The 14,805-nt window shown below is 45.9% G+C and overlaps 1 protein-coding gene across 2 annotated transcripts in view; it reads right to left on the reverse strand.

Moving 5' to 3' along the window:
- Window positions 1-14,805, reverse strand: part of HCN4 (hyperpolarization activated cyclic nucleotide gated potassium channel 4) — a 121,449-nt gene that overhangs the window by 101,101 nt on the left and 5,543 nt on the right. The window lies entirely within an intron of this gene.

Raw genomic sequence — 14,805 nt, forward strand, 5'->3', positions numbered from 1 at the left:
AGATTAAACTAAAAAAAGAAAAGTCACAGCTTGCTTTTTTGAGTCATTGTCTGCTGCGCTTGATAGAAACCCCTTGTCCTGACTTGCAAAATAAATCTGCTCAATAGGAGAAAACAGCAGCAAGAGCAGCAAGCAAGAATGAGAGGGCTCATCTGTGCGTGAGGTGCAGCATAGACAATTCAGCAAAAAGCACTCGAAAAATGCAGAAAGTTTGCCCCAGGGATAGGGATGAGGAACCAGCTACTCCCCAGGTGCTGTTGGACTCCAACTCCCATCAGCCCCAAGCAAGCACAGCCAATGGTTAGGGATGGTGGAAGCTGTAGTCCAAGAGCAACGGAAGGAGCACAAGCTACCCATCCTCCTGCTGGGGCTTTATCCCCAATTTCAGGTTGCTTTAAGGTTAGTTGGTGCATTTACAGCCTTCACCGGGATGTGCGAAAGCAAATATTTCAGAGATGTGTCATGTCAAGTCAGACCATTGGTTCTTTCAATAGCTTTCTAGAGTCTGATGAATATGCTTGGAGAGGGTTGCCCCTGCTCATCCTACCTCCAAAGGTGGGGGTGCCAGAAGGTGAGGTAAAGGTAAAGGACTCCTAGAAGGTTATGTCCAGTCAAAGGCGACTATGGGGTTGCGGCGCTCATCTCGCTTTCAGGCTAAGGGAGACGGTGTTTGTCCGCAGACGGCTTTCCAGGTCATGTGGCCAGCATGACTAAACCGCTTCTGGCACAACGGGATGCAAACCAGAGCACACAGAAACACTGTTTACCTTCCTGCCACAGTGTTACCTATTTATCTCCATGCACTGATATGCTTTCAAACTGCTAGGTTGGCAGGAGCTGGGACAGAGCAATGGGAGCTTACCCTGTTGTGGGGATTCAAACTGCCAACCTTCTGATCAGCAATCCCAAGAGGCTCAGTGGTTTAGACCACAGCGCCACCCGTGTCCCTGGGAGTGCCAGAAACAGTGCATTGGCAGATGATGAAAGAGCCATACTTCCATCTTGCTCAACAAGGTCCTGGGTAGATAGACAAATCTGTCCATTTCAGTTCTCACCATTTCTCATTTTCCAATCTTAAATTCAATTATTCACATTTCTGCATTATTATTAGTCCTCACGAACGTTTGCCAGCATTACAATGCGAACAAACACACTTTTAACGTGCACATTTCTGCAAGCAATTCCCCCTAATATAATGCATCTTTGTATATCCCCCCTCAACATGCACTTCCCCCGCCATACACACATAGAATGCATTTTTGGCAGCAGGGTTCAGTTGGAGAACAGCATCACAAAATTCAGAGAAGTGTGAATTTCTAGGGGTAACAACGTTTCAGTTCACGTATTGGTTCAAGATGTGTGAATTAGGTAGTTTCTCATTAAAGTGCAAACCAGAATTGAATCTGTTCCCTGTCCCTGGTGCTGGGTTCAACCTCCTAGCATTTTTGTGAACAAGTTGGGAAGGATATAATTTAACAATATATCTTCTCCTGCCTCCCTGAACATTCCCACAATTTTCATTTAAGGAAGGCATGTGGAACCTGCAACCCTCCAGATATTGCTGGTCTATAACTCCCATCATTCTTGAGCATTGTCCATGTAGGCTGGGGCTCATGGAAGCTGCCTACATCTGCCCAACCTTTTGGTGGCACTTGCCATCATTTATCTTGTGCTTTGCTGGTTGCTGTTTTTCTGTTTCTACTGTAATGGGGAGACTCCATGGCCCTCTGGCTATTGACTCCAGTCAACACGGCCAATGGTCAAGAAGGAGAGGAGCTGCAGCCCAATAAAAGCTGGAGCCACAAAACCCCCATCCCTTCTTGTAAGAGAAGACATTTCAAGCAGCTGTTTTGAGCTGCCTTGGGGGCCAATATTGATAAATTTAAAAAGAAGGGATATAAATGTTTCCAATAAAAGGAAAAACCTGTGAGACAAACTTCAGTGAGCTTCAGTGATATACTCCCAGCTGGGCAAGTATGTCCAGATTTATGGACATGCATCATAATGCTTGCCTACAGGTAGACATGGCTATATGGAACAAAATCCAAACTTAGCATGCAGAGAGCAGTGCAGTGCGTCACCCTTTGATTATGTCAACTGCAGGCTACCATTCTAGGGCGCAGAGTTGCATTAGTCATATGGCCTGCCATTAAGTGCAAGTATTTTTCTTCACGAATAGCCAGGGCTGGAGGGTCCCAATCTGGGGACCTTGAAAGATTTGTCCCCTGGATCAGGCCTCCTGGATCAGGAAGAAAACACCTGTTAGAGTGAATATGTTGCTTACCATTTAAAGAGTCTTCAATGATCACAGCAAAAGAACGGAGCAGCCATTCTCAGAATGAAGGTGTTCCCAATTAAGGTTCCCACCCACTTCCCCCCAGTCACTTCCATGCATTGCAAACTGATCTCGCAACCACTGTGCTTTTTGTGTAGCCACCTTATCTGCTCTACGTGACCTTGGACTGATAGGCTGGACACTTTCCAGAGAGAGAGAGTCTGTTAGTTCTCTCTCTTCCAGTTCTTCTTCACTGTGCTGTTTACCCCCCAGTTCGTCCCAACTTTTGTATGCAGAACTATGCCCCTCTGCAAACCACTGTTCCAAATCTATACTGCTCCACTGCTCCTGGGCAGCTTCAGGATCCTGGTTAGGAGAAGTGGGGAGGGGGAGGCTCCCACCATTCCTCAACAGAGCAGTACTCCTCAGCCTGGTCTCTGACAGAAGGAGTTTTCCCTTCCCACCACCATGTGCAAATAGGCTCGAGGGAGGGGGCTGATCTGGATGATGACCATATGAGGTCGCAAAGGCCTAAAGCCATGCCAAGGTTCCACTCCAGATCAGCTCTTTCTCCTCCCCAAGACACTCTCACACTGGCACCATGTGTAGCTCTGGCCCTCCTCAGCCAAAAGAAGCTCCTTGGCCAGTCTTAAAGGATGGCCTGGCTGAGACTGCAGGAAACTGTCTTTTTATTTAGCACGTGTGCTGTGCTCTTCAAGAATTCAGTACATCTTTCAAAACCAAATTAAAATGATAAACTTTGGAGGCAGTAGAGCCCATTTATGCCAACTAAGAATGTTAAACATGAAGTATTGGCTCTGAACTGATCCAATCAGTCTAAATGAACCTAGACTGAACAACAATGTTTGATGTTGGTTATTGCAATACATATTGCATCTTAAAATGTTATAATATTTACATTTTAAAGATAAACATCAAGCAGCTTGGGCTGAAGTGTGCATCAGAATCAACCTGGTCCTAGCTCTGTTTCTCTGGGATAGAAATTATTTAAATGGGTACATTCCAACAATGTGGAATCTCTACAGACCACTCCGCATGGGTTTTCAGAGCAGCGCAAACTGCCAAGAGCATCATCTTGCAACACTGGATAGAAGGATATCACCAGCATCAATTCATCAATGGACTGAGGAAACAACTTTGCTTTTGATCCATGAGCACAGGAGCAAAGGAAGCTGGTTTTACCACATCAGACTCTTTGTCCAGTGGCTCCACCACTGAGCTTTGGCCCTGTCCTGCAGTGCATTAGGGGTAAGAAAGAAATTGGATTCAGTTTGCATCTGAAGGCAAATCTATCTAACTCATACTTTCCAAAACAATGTATGAACTGAAACACAGCTATCGTCTCATGCCTCCAGATTTTGCAGTCCAGTTCTCAAGCAAAGTCACATGTGCAGACATGGACTAAGGTAAAGTGTGCATATATTAGTGAAAAGACATTAACTCTGCCAACGCTTCACTTTCTGTAGGAAATTAAAGAGTCCTATTTGCAATGAACATGTGTGGAGATTGCTTCTCAACTTTAGTAAACAAAGCAGACCATGCAAAAATAGCCAATCACAAAGAATACGTTGTGACATTTGGGGTTGAAAAATACTGTATTATGACTGCCACATTCCCAACATGCAGTTTGGTTTCATGTGTCCACTAAAATTGGGAGACTACAGGCAATATTTATTTTGCATGAGGGTTATGTTCTGGATGCCCATGCACATTGGTGGGGCCCACATAAAGCATTCCGTCCTGCCCTGCCGCCATTCCACCCTTTTGGTTATGTTCTGGTGATGTTTTTGGGTCACGTCCAGGTTTGCATGCAGTCATGTGCAATTGGGTAAAATTGTGTAGAAAAATGCACATCTTAGGAGCCATGGGCATGAGAGTGCCCATGGCTCCTAAGAATTTTTGAGTGAACCATTTATGAAAAGAAAAATATGCAGTTTGACATTGAAACAGGGCAAACTAAACTTTGAGTTGGAAAAATAAGAAAGTGAGAGAAATCAAACTAGACAGATTTGTCTGTCGCTGCTTCCTTCCCATTCTGCTGACAGAGGTCTCTGCTACAACAAAGAGCCTCCTGCCAGTGCAAAGAAGATTTTTGATGTCTCTTATTTATTTTGCAGATTTAGAAACTCCTTTACAACTAAAAGCTACCAAAGTAGTGTACAAAAAGATAAGATAAAATACAAAAGCTGCAGACTCAATTACCTAAAAATAATAAAACAATTTCTACAGGTTCAGGTAGGTAGCCATGTTCTACCTGAATCTAGAATCATGGAAGGCACCACACTGAATTTCTACAGGTGTACAGCTAACATTACATAAAATGGCACGCTTTGGTAGGATTTCAAGCAGGCAATCTCTCCCAGCCCCATCTAGAGATGGCAGGGGCTGAACTTTGAACTCTTTGTGTGCAAGGCAGATGCGCCACCAGTGATCTCCAGCTCCATAATACTAACAAATAATTTTTACAATTACTTTACAAGGAACGCTCGTCAACGTTCAGCATCACTTTTACATTTTCTCATCCCTGCTAGCCAGAACTCAATGCAATACCCATTTTCAGTAAGTTTTTCCCCTCAAGATTTCCTCATACCGAACCAAACCCCTTGGTATAGCTCGGTACAGTGGACGCTCGGGTTACGAACGTGATCCATGAGGGATGCACGTTCGCAACCCGCAGCGTTCGCAACCCATAGTGGCGCGTCTGCGCACGCGCAGGTTGAGATTTGGTGCTTCTGAGCATGTGCAAAGCTTGATTTAGCGCTTCTGTGCATGCGCGACCGCCGAAACCTGGAAGTAACGAGTTCCGGTACTTCCAGGTTTTGGTGGGTGCATAACCCAAAAAAACGCAACCTGAAGTGACTGTACTGTCTTTTATGGCTGGCAGAAACATCCCAGGGTTTCAGAATGGGGGTATTTCCAACCCTACTCAGAGAGGCCAGGGATTGAACCTGAACCCTGCAAGTGAGAGGCTCTGATCGTTCCCTGAACCCTTGAAAGGGAGACTCAGAAAGGATCGCCAGCCAGTGTCGGAGGCAGAGATACCATCTGACTCACTGATCAGCTAAAAAAAAGAGAGAGAGGAGCCTTTTCCACATTCACGCCAGCTGAAAAATACCGAATGACACAGGGTCTTAGCTCCCTTAACACACTGGGTTCATACATAAATGTATGCTCAGAGCTACGATACATCCATTTTTATCACATGCACTCCAGGGTTAGGCACATAGGTGAAGCATAAAGATGCATCTGTAGTACCACTAGCTGTGTCATCGTGGGGTGAAAGAGAGTTTAGCCTTCGGCTCTTTGCTTTCTTTTCTTTTTTAAAAAAAATGTCCACTCTAGTCTCTAAACAAATTCACAGAGCAAATCCTGAGCAAGTCAAAAGCTAAGTCTGTCTGTATTCAGTGGAGCTTATTCACAGGCAGGGAGTCACATATCCCAGTATGAAGGCCAGGTTTGTTAAGATACCCCACATGCATCTTGGGTGTCAGAGACCATGCTGAGGAGGGCTGCACTGAGGAAGAATGGTGGGAGCCATCCCCTCCTCTTGATCCCGATCCTGAATCTTCCCAGGGCGAGGAGGACAGTATAGATTTGGAACAGTGGTTTGAAGAGGGACATAGCTCAGAAGGCAGAAGCTGGGAAATACTGCATGGGGAACAGCTAACAGAAGAAACACTAGAAGGGAGAGAGTTAACAGATTCACAGTCTCTGGATAATATCCAGCCCACTTCTCCAAAGTCCCGGAGAGCTCAGAAAGTGGCAGAACAGAAAACACAGAGGCTCCAAGCTCAGACGTAGGCGTGACATGGATTAATAGGGACGGAGGGAGGAGTGAACTTAATTGGGAGCACCACCATTTCTAGGAGATGTGTTCTTTGTTCTTGTGCTGTGATTATTAAAGTTCCTAAATGGTAAGAAGACTCCTTTTCCTTTGTTCTGCTTATCTACTGCCATGGGGGAAGAAGCCGATTCCCTGAAGCCTGACATTGGGGAAGGTCCCTAGCTCAGACGCAGAATATCTGCCTTGAATGCAGAAGGCACCAGGTTCAGTCTCTGGCATCTCCAGGTAGGACTGAGAGAGACTTTTGTCTGAAACCCTGAAGAGCCACTGCCAGTCAGTGTGATGGCCTGGGATTCGGACTTGGATGCTGAACCTGAGGGATCCCAGCCTGCACAGGATTCTCCGCCTCTAGAACCAGCTAAGCCTGGGCTGGGGCATGAGCCTGAAGGGTCCTCACCTGTGTGGGATCCTCAGGTGCAGGCATCAGCTGAGTCTGCTCTGGCTCCTGAGGTGATGGAGGACCCATTGCCTGCAGGTGCTCCACTCTCAGCCCCGTCAGAGGAAGCTGTGGTTGCCTCTCGGTCCGGTAACCCTCCAGCCTCTCCTGAGCTACAGAGAGATGGATGGAACTAAGTTCCCGCAGGAGGAGTGCTCGCCTCCAGGCCAGGAGAGGCGAGTCACCAGATGATCGGGGCCGCCCCATGCCTTGGGGCAGATAAAAGCCGGCCAGCCCCAGTCCCAAGTTGTGGGAGCAACATTGTTGGTTGCTAGTTCCTGCCTGAACCCTGTTCTGCTTTTCTGCCAGAGCTCCTGACCCACCCTGGCTCCCTGCTTGCATGCCTGTTCCTGACTTCACCCGACTCCCTGCCCTGCACCCAGCTTCAGCTACTAGACTGCCTCTATGTTGCACCTTTGACCATGGACTGGACTTGGACCTCGCCTCTCGGGTAACCCACAGGACCAGCACAGTCAGTGTACATCATACTGAGCTAGTTGGACTAAGGGTCTGACTCAGTATAAGGCAGCTTACTATTTTGCTACTTAAGAGGAATAGCAGCCTTGCAGTGTAATGCTAGAAATGTCTATCCAGAAGTCTAATAGCACTTGCTCTTGGCTAAGGGAATATATTACAGCCTTACAGAGCTGGGCAGATCTGTTTCTCCTTTTTCCAATCTTAAGTTCAATTCTCCGCATTTGCTTTCTTTTTTAAGACCTCACGGAAATTCATCAGCATCTTAGCAAGAACACATATTTTTGCATGCCAATGTGCACAACGTACACATTTTGCAAAGCAGTATTTCCACTGATATTTCTATTTCTAATGCATTCTTGTTTGTCGTTTTCACTGCTATATGCATTTTTGTCCACGCAACTTGAGTGGAGAATTGCATTGCAAAATCTGGAGCAGTGCAAATGTGGAAGGATGGCTGTGTTTCCATTTGCAGAGCATCTCAGCAAATGTGAGTTATGAAAGGCTTGCCTTTAAATGTGGACTGAATCAATTTTCTTCCCCATCCTTATCCTGTAATCTCTTTCTTACATCTTAAATATGGACATCCCTCTTGGTGTCTTTCTAATTGAATCTGGAATAATCCAGGTCAGCCATCGCAGTCACATGGGAGAGGAAATGGCTTTTGTTTGCCTTGCAAAAAAGGAAAGAAAACCCCTTTATCACAATATTAAAAGAACAACAACCCGAAGCAGCCCTGACTGTCAAACACTTGCAAGAAATTTATCCGCACCTTCATTTGCTTCCTGCTTCCATCTAAAACCCAAATCCAAGAACAGAGGGTGAAGATCAGCGCTTTACGCCAAGCGAGCTAAAAGCAATTTGCTAACATGGCTTGGTTAACACAGATCTGGCTTGACACCGGAGTGCTGCAAACTCTGGTTTCTATGCCAAGACAACTCAAGTCCAGTACATGGAACAGTACATGGAACTGATTTCATTTGCCTAACAATTTCTTCTGCTTTAACAATAAATCAGAAGAGCTAAAGGGAGAAGCCCAGGCAAGGCAAAGGGGCAGCAGTGGTTGGAGCAGAGCAACAGATACTAATAAGCTCCGGGTTCCTTGCAGGAGTGGCTGGCGCCCCTGCGGTCAGTGTCAAGGGCTCAATCAAACTGCTTGCAGGTGCAACTGTCTCTCTCAGCAGTGACCCTACAGAGACAGCAAATGAGAACTGAACCCTCTGTTCTCTCTCAATGGCCCTCTCAGGCAGCCACTTATGCTCTGGACAGCGACTCAAAGCAGGCTCTGCCGCAGCCCCGATATTGCTTCACATGCAGCATTACCCAGCAGCTGAGTATTTGATGTTTTTTCTCTTTTTTCCATTGGAGGGTTGAAATGGTCTATTGGGTATGGGGAACCTTTGGCCTCTAGAAGTTGCTGAATGACAACGCTCAGGGCTCCCCTGGCAGAAAGGGCAGGATATAAATGTAATTAGGGAGTAAATTAATAAATACGCCCGTCAGCTGCAGCAAGCAGAGCTAATGGCCAGGGATGATGGGTTGCAGTTCAGCAGCATTTGGAGAGACAAAAGTGCCTTACACCTGTTGTATAAAGGTACAGGTAAAAGGTAAAGGACCCCTGGATGGTTAAGTCCAGACAAAGGCGACTATGGAGTTACGGTGCTCAACTCACTTTCAGGCCGAGGGAGCATGCATTTGTCCTCAGACTGCTTTCCAGGTCATGTGGCCAGCATGACTAAACCGCTTCTGGCACAATGGAACACCATGACATAAGCCAAAGCACATGGAAACACCGTTTACCTTCCCATCACAGCAGTACCTATTTATCTACTTGCACTGGAGTGCTTTTGAACTGCTAGGTTAGCAGGAGCTGGGACAGAGCAACGGGCGCTCACCCCATTGCGGAGATTCAAACCACCAACCTTCTGATCAGCAAGCCCAAGAGGCTCAGTGGTTTAGACCACTTGGTAACCTGTAAACCAGGGAACCTGTGTCATGCGTATACGCACACACACAAAATCACACAATAAGAGAATCATACTTGCTACAAATGTGCTACCAGGAGCCAAGCTAGAATTTGGTTTAACGGCCTTACTGAACCAGAGCTAGTGGTTTGTCTCCCCTGGACTTTGTCTAGAGTGAGACAAACCACAAGACACATAATGCTAAACCAAACCATGGCATAGGTCCTGGAACAGGGAAGGAACAAAGCAGCTACTCTTTCTGCAGCATTCTTGCTTGTTCATGCTAAGCCATAGCTCGGCTGAGAGAGAGTTACTTGCAAATCATGTCCAGCATTTTAAAGCAGAACCTTATTTTTAAAGTCAAGCAAGGATGCCCATCACTCACCTCCAATGACGCCTCTGCCAGAGTCAACGGACTCCAGTTATGTTTTGGCGCAGCATATAGTGAGTCCAATTTGGGTGCAACTGCAGTTCCACAATCTTAAACTGCTCTTTTCTTTGCGGTTCTCTTCTCTCTTTTTTATTTTTTTAAGAGGGTTGTCAGTATTTGTAACATTTGAAACTTGCAAAGCTGCCCAGAATCGTTCTTGGCAAAAGGAAGTATAAAAATGGTTTAAATAAAAATAAACAAACACAGAGCTAACCAAATTGTTTGATGATTTTATTTGTTTGTTGCCTTATTTATATGATTTCAATAGGATTATCATGACTGTAATGTTTGTTGATGTTTAATGCTTTGGTTACTCCTGTGAGCCACCACTTTGAGCTCTGCTTCATTGTTTCAAAAGCGGTATATAAATATTAAATCAAACCAAAATTCTCCACACCAGTGAAGCTCATTTGGAACAGCTGATCAAATGGTCATAAAGCAGAAGGCAGAACAGTCTCATTTGCTGTCGCTCCAGAAGGCACGACGAAAGCCGGTGTGTGGAAACAGCAAGGAAGCAGTTTTCAATTTAGTGGTAAGAGAATCTACCTTAGCAGTAAGAGCTTTGTGGCTGTGGAACAGACAGCCTCAGGACACTTTTTTTTGCTGGACAGCTGTCTGCATCTAGCAGAAAGCTGGATGAGTTTATCTTCAAGGTTCCTCCCACCTCTCATGATTCTTAATGTTTTCTAGCATGTCTTTATCCCAAAGGACAATAAACCCTCTTGGTTTGTAATAAGTGTGGGACAGACTGCTGTGAAATGGATCAGTCCAGCATACAGAGAAAAGACATATGCGATCAGGGATGGGGGCTTTGGCAGGGTTGTTGACATGAGAACAGGAGCACAAAATCATAACACTGCTCCATCTAGCTCAGTACAGTACTATCTGCACTGACTGGCTATGGTTCTCTGGGGTTACAAGCAGGAGATATCTCCCTGCCCCACCTAGAGATTTTGGGGACCTTCTGCATGCAATGCAATGCTCCTATGACTACCCAGTGAGATCATTTCTCCTGCAGCAAAGCTACTGCCACTTTCTGTTATCCGGGAAGAGGACAAGATACTCCCATGGCTCAGCACTGGCAAATGCATAACACTAAGGAAATTAAGAGGGTTCTAATCCAGGGGGGTCTGGTGGCGCTATGGGTTAAACCACTGAGCCTAGGACTTGCCGATCAGAAGGTCAGCGGTTCGAATCCCTGTGACGGGGTGAGCTCCCGTTGCTCGGTCCCACCTCCTGCCAACCTAGCAGTTCAAAAGCATGTCAAAGTGCAAGTAGATAGATGGGTAGCACTCCAGCAGGAAGGTAAATGGCATTTCCGTGCACTGCTCTGGTTCGCCAGAAGCGGCTTAGTCATGCTGGCCACATGACCCGGAAGCTGTACGCTGGCTCCCTCTGCCAATAAAGCGAGATGAGCGCTGCAACCCCAGAGTCGTCCGCGACTGGACCTAACAGTCAGGGGTCCCTTTACCTTTTAATAATCTAGGATTGCACATAAAAGACTGGACTGGGGAAGGAGAGAAAGTCAAGAATGTGAATCTTAAATGCCAGAGACAGAATGAGAGAAAGCATAAATAGGGGGGTTTGACTCCCCTAGTTAGAATGAAAGTCAGTTAGAATGAAAGACAGAGAAACAGCAGGCACATCCCCTCAGCCGCTACCTAACCTTTACTTTATCCGGTAGCTCAGGATAACAAGCCCGGAGGTCATTTTAAACTCTGCTTTGTTTGCAACCCAGCTCAGCAACTAATTGTGGCTCCAGGAAACTTTGCAGAGCTGGCAGGTGGTGGCGGGACAGCTCTGTTCCCCTGAAACCCCCATCCCACCCCACCCATTATCTCCACTCTCCATGGCAGAGTGAAGGTGGGGGGGGGAGCAAACTTGACACGGCTGGAGTCCTCTGTGCCTTTGCATTACAGGAGAGAGAAACAGAGTTGTACACTGCCTTAGACCTAGGTGGGAGGCCGGTATGAAGGAAGAACGGAGTCTGTGCAATGGCAACTTTTGCACCCCACTTCAAGAATGTAAGAAAAGCCCTCCTGGATCAGACCAAAGCCCGTCTAGTCCAGCATTCTGTTCCCACCAAAACTTATGGAAGCTTATGGGTGCTTTTCGTATTGATTGCTCTTCCTTTCCACTGCGGTAATCCGCCCCGGGGCATGAGGGTGAAGGGTGGGTACAAAATCTAGCAATGACAACAATAACCTCCATAGCTCAAGGTTAGAGCACCAGCTTTGCATACAGAAGGTCCCAGATTCAATCGCTGGCATTTCCAGGTAAGGCTGGGAAACAGCCCCTGTCTGAAACCCGAGGCAGCACAGGCAGCACTGTGGGAATTATAGGGACAGAACTACCCAAACTGTATAGAAATTTATTCATGTAGGCAACTACAGCGGCAAGAATGTTACAAAGAATGTTACAGCGGCAAAAATGGAAAGAAGAAGTAGTCCCAGCAAAAGACAAACGGATACAAAAACTTACGGAATATGCAGAAATGGCGGAACTTACCAGAAAAATAAGAAACCAAGATAACAAACTTTTTATAAAAGAATGGAAATGGTTTATTGAATATTTGCAAACAAACTGTAAACATTGGCAGGATTGTTGTAATAACCTGCAGTTTTATAAGAGTATATACTTAAAGCAGATGAATAAATGAGCAAATGAAGTTAATTTGGATATGCAGAAAATATTAAAAATAAATTTAAGGAACCGCAGAAAGAGGAGGAAGGAAGTCGAGTTTTGAAATGTTGAAACGATTGTAAAATGACTGAAATGTATAAAACTGAAAATTATAATGAAATAAAAAAGCACAGGCAGTACTGAGCTGGACAGACAGTCTGACAAAAGGCAGCTTCTCAAGAACCCTCTCGCACTCATCTTCAACTCATACTCAGAGGAATCGTGCCTCTAAGAATGAAGGTGGACCATAGCCAGGATAACTAGCAACCATGGATAACCTGATTCTCTATTATTTACACCCATCCAAGTTGGTGGTCACCGCTGCACCTTGTGGTTTCAAATCACATCATTCTGTGACCTCTTGCTTCCTTCTCCCATGACCTCAGACACCTCTTGAGCAAGGAGCAAACACTGAAAGTGGTGGATATGGGGCAAAGGGACTCACAATGCGGGAGCCAGCATGGTGTAGTGGTTAAGAGCGGTGGACTCGTAATCTGGTGAACCGGGTTCGCTTCCCCGCTCCTCCACATGCAGCTGCTGGGTGACTTCTCTGAAGTCTCTCAGCCTCACTCACCTCACAGAGTGTTTGTTGTCGGGGAGGAAGGGAAGGAGATTGTTAGCCGCTTTGAGACTCCTTAAGGGGAGTGAAAGGTAGGATATCAAGTCCAAATTCCTCCTCTTCTTCTTTACTGTGTCTGGGACTGAAAGTAATCACTGCTGTGGCACTTACTGTGCATTCATTTCAGTAAGTGCCCATCCTTATCCTCTGGGATAGGACAGAAGAGACCTGCTGGATCAAACCAATGGTCCATCTAAATCAGCTTCCTGTTTCTCACAGTGGCCAATCAGATTCCTCCAGGCAGCCCACAGAAGGGGCTTGAGGAAAGTAGACCTTCAGCACTGTTTATCCTCCAGAAGTCAGATCTTGATGGCACTCTGCATCTGAATGAATATGGTTGTTTGGCTTTGCTATTGTGCCTAATTGAGCGCTGTCTGCTCCCTAAACTTGTGGAACACACCCCCCCTATCAAAGCAATCCAAGCCACACAATGAGTTCCATAAATTAATGACAGGTTGTGTAAAACTGTGCTTTTGATTTCTGAAATGACTGGCAAGAGCTTTCATTGTGCGGGGAAAAGATGAGAGAAATCCACTCTGTCCACAACCACCAGGCACAAGTTTATAGATCCCTGTTTTGTCACCTTTTTTTTCTAAACTCAAGAGCTACACAAGCAGTTTAGCCATACTTACTTCACAGAGGAAGTCCCTTTGTCATTTTATCCATCTTTCTCAGCTCTACAACATGGCTAAGGGATAGCAGGAGAACCATACGTTTATATAACTATAAATGCCAATATAAAAAAATAAAATACTAGAGGAATGCAAAAATATGCATCAGGCCATTAGAGACTCACAAAATTCAAGCACATCACTTAAGGCAGGAAAGGGGAATCTGTCACCCTCAAAATAAAGTTGGACTTCAACTGCCTGACCACTAGACCATGCTGCCCAGAGCTGGACTTAAAGGGACTCCAAGGGAATCACAGGTTCTTTATCCCTTACTCATGGTCAGGAAGGTAGACTAGGGCTGCACAGTTTCATGGGAGCAAAACCCCAATGAACTCCACCAGATTGATTTCTGTGTAAACACCTAGGAGTGCCCTGCAGCCAGAAGATTACGCTTTTATTAGTCCCAGTTCGGTGAAAACAACATGCTCCCTTGATCATCACAAAACTTCGAAGTGCCATGGGCTACAGGACTGCAGAGTGGAACTGGAGCTACCAAGGAAAGGGCCTCCTAGGTGGAGAAGAACTGGAGAGGCAGTGCTGCATAGTGGTTAGGGCAGGGGTCAGAAATTTTTTTCAGCAGGGGGCCTGTCCACTGTCCCTCAGACCTTGTGGGGGGCCGGACTATATTTTGAAAAGGAGGGGGAAGGAACAAATCCCTATGCCCCACAAATAACCCAGAGATGCATTTTAAATAAAAGCACACATTCTACTCATGTAAAAACACACTGATTCCTGGACCGTCTGTGGGCCGGATTTAGAAGGTGTTTGGGCTCCGGCCCCCGGGGCCTTAGTTTGCCTACCCATGGGTTAGGGTGTTGGAACAGGACTGGAGAGAGATAGGTTTGAACCCCCACTCAGCCATGAAACTCACTGCATGACCTTGAGCTGTTTACTGTCTCAAAGCCTAATTTACCTCACAGGGTTGTTGTGATAAAAAGTGGAGGGGGGGGACGGACCATACATGCCACACTGAGATCCTTGGAGGAAAGGTTGAGATATAAATGTAATAAACAAGTGAAAATAAGGAGGAAAAGGTGTGAGGCAGCAGAACAAGCCGTTTAAAGACTATCCTTTTTCAACAAGCCTTTTAAGCCTTCATCCCAGTCTGTGTCTGTTTTGGATATGAAACTGTCTACATATGATTTTTTTAAAAAAATTGTTCTTATATCTAGGAGGAGTGTAACTCTGAATGCCAGCTCTAGGGTGGGGAGATGTCAGGTGACTGAAACTGGAAACTTCACCGAGTTGTCTCCTCCCCCCCCCCCCCCCGCTTTGGGGAGCATAGGATTATTGAAAAAGCAAAGCCATTCATTTCATCAAAGTCCAACACAAGATGCCAAAGAGCCACTTGCAAAAAAAAAAAAAAGCAAGGCGCTTACAATGCAATGA

Source organism: Podarcis filfolensis (assembly GCF_964270895.1).
Source record: "Podarcis filfolensis genome assembly, chromosome: 14".
NCBI classification, from domain to species: Eukaryota; Metazoa; Chordata; class Lepidosauria; order Squamata; family Lacertidae; genus Podarcis; species Podarcis filfolensis.